Genomic DNA, 2,507 nt, shown 5'->3' with positions numbered 1-2,507 from the left:
TCTGGTGGCTTCCCTGTATCTGTCTAGGATTTCCCTAAGAATTTTCTTAGAAAGTGAAAAGGACCAAGTGGTCCACTGAACTTAGCACCAGCATGTTCAGGCCTGGTGATCTCAGAAAATCATCCTGGTTTCTCTCTACAGAGGATGAGATCACTTTATCCCTCACAATCTGAGTTTACTTCTACTTAATCTTCTCAAGGGACCTGCAATTAGCTCACTCCTTTTTTATGATTGTTTCCTGTAGCCATCTCCCATCCAGTCACTGTGGTAGGGTGACCCCAGGGACCCTGAAGTGTAATTTTTTTTCTGTAACTTCTGATTTCTGGTATATATCTCAGTCTTATACCCATAAATCCTTTTCCCAAATGCCTTCTGATTGTATCACTCCCAAGTATGGTGGATGCTATAATTCATTTCTTCTTCATCTCCAGCCTACAGTGCTAAATGTTTTCAGAGTGAAATCCCATGCTGTATTTTTATTAAAATAGCTGTGGACTTCTCTTGAGGATAGCACTCCTGGTCTGTCACTTTTCCCTTGGACTGCCAATACTCTCTGGACATATCTTGTTTTTGTGGAGACAGGTTGTCCTCCCACAGGTTTCAGGTTAATGCTCAGAATGTTTTGTTTTTTTCTATTTGTTGTCTTCGGTCTCTGTAATTTTTCTGCAATTTCTAGTTTTCCTGTCAGCTCTTTCTTGGTTCCTGGAGCTCTATTTTTTTTCTTTGCACTAAGTCGCTGTTTTTCAGGTGTCTCAATTTCAAGTTTGGGAAACTAATTCTTGCTGTTGCCCTTTACTTTGTCATTTTTACTCTCCCTCTCACCCTGCTGTTCTATTAAATTTAGGAAGCTAAGCTGAGTGTGGTGGTGGGAAAACAGCCTTGCACCTTACCTCATGTAGCAGAAACTTTATTCATTTAAAATTAATTGCTAGTGTTTTAGTCAACTTGTTGGCAGTAACAATCTACCATAGACAAGGTGACTGGTTAAACAGTCACAACCTGTTTCTCATACTTCTAGATGGAAGGAAGAACAAAATCAGATTCAGTATATAGAGAAGCTCATTTTCTTGTTCAAAGATAGCAATGTTTGTGCTGTATCCTCACATCATTGAAGGACTGAGGAAGTTCTCTGGTGTCTCACCTATAAGGATATTAATACAGCTCACAAGCACTCTGGTTTAATAACCTATTGCCTCGAAATATTATCACATTGTGGTGAGGATTTCAACATTAATTTTGAGGGTTACAAATAGTCTACATTATATGGTGTGCATAGATCCCTTAGAACCATACATTCATATTTGATTAAGATTTTTTAAATTCTCTCATAAGGCTAAAACTTTTCTTGTGGGACACAGACAGAAAAACAAAGTGGCCAGAGCTGTCAAAAGCCTGTAAAGCAATAAAATTAAGTTTTATTGTGACTACTGCAATACATACCTCACCCATGACGCGCCATCTGTAAGAAAGACATGCTGCAGTGGTAGGAAATAAAGAGAATATGAAAGACTACTACCAGAAATGGGTGAAAGAGCAAGCTCAGAGGCTGACTGACAAAACAATGGCTGCATTTCAACAAGGAAAGATAACTCCTAACTCCATTCTCTGCTCCTCCCCCAGCAGGTGCTGTGATCCCACCTCCATCCAGTCTCCAGGGTCCTCCTCACTCTGGTATGATGCTAACACCCCATATGAGAGGCCTTCCTGTGATGCCAATGATGGGTCCCATCCTCCAGAGATGATGCCCGTGGGACCTGCTCCTGGAATGAGGCCACCCATGGGAGACCACATGACAATGATGTCTGTGCTTCCAATGATGTGACCGCCAGCTCAGCCCTTGATGGTGCATACTTGGCCAGTAATGACTTGACCAAACAGATAAAGTGGAGGGGTGGCCTCTTTGTATCAGTTTTATATTATTTATTCTGTTTCACCTGGAGATCATGGTGCTGTAACTCTGGGTGTCATCTTCTAACAGCGTAATGACAAGGAAAACTTGCTTTCCCTTCTTATCAAAGAATAGTTTTGAAGGGAGAAGTACGATAACCAAAAGTGCAGAAAGTGTAGTTTCATTTGTATTGTGAAATGTGAAAATAAACTTGTCAGCTCTTTTAGTTAAAAAAAAAAGAAAAAGAAAGAAGTACAAATAAAGTGTGATGATCACTGTAATCCAAGCATGCATGTGCACTACAAAAACATGGATGGACAAGAAGCTTCTCAGAGATTTCCCAAGTTTATGACCAGTGGCCCCATGACGCATCTGTTGTCCCACCACAATTACTAGTTTAAACTCTTTACTATGGCAAATGTCTCATCTGAACATTAATATGTTCTAAGTGTACACTTTTTTGTCCTTTACAAAAAGAAGATAGCATAGTGTGATAATTCCGGCACTATTTTGGCAATCATGAATTTTATTTATAAAGAGAAATACAGACTTATTTGATACCTGTTCTTTCATTCTTATAAATACTACCCAGGGCAGGACTAGGTAAAACATACCATAC

At 39.7% G+C, this 2,507-nt stretch overlaps 1 pseudogene; it reads left to right on the top strand.

Moving 5' to 3' along the window:
* Positions 1-1,501: 1,501 nt before the first annotated feature.
* LOC101565148 lies at positions 1,502-1,822 on the top strand (annotated as a pseudogene).
* The last annotated feature ends 685 nt before the right edge of the window (positions 1,823-2,507 follow it).

This window comes from Octodon degus, unplaced genomic scaffold (assembly GCF_000260255.1).
Source record: "Octodon degus isolate 3935 unplaced genomic scaffold, OctDeg1.0 scaffold00008, whole genome shotgun sequence".
NCBI lineage: Eukaryota > Metazoa > Chordata > Mammalia > Rodentia > Octodontidae > Octodon > Octodon degus.
Note: the sequence above shows the minus strand (reverse complement) of the source record. Positions and strands in the feature narration are given on the sequence as shown.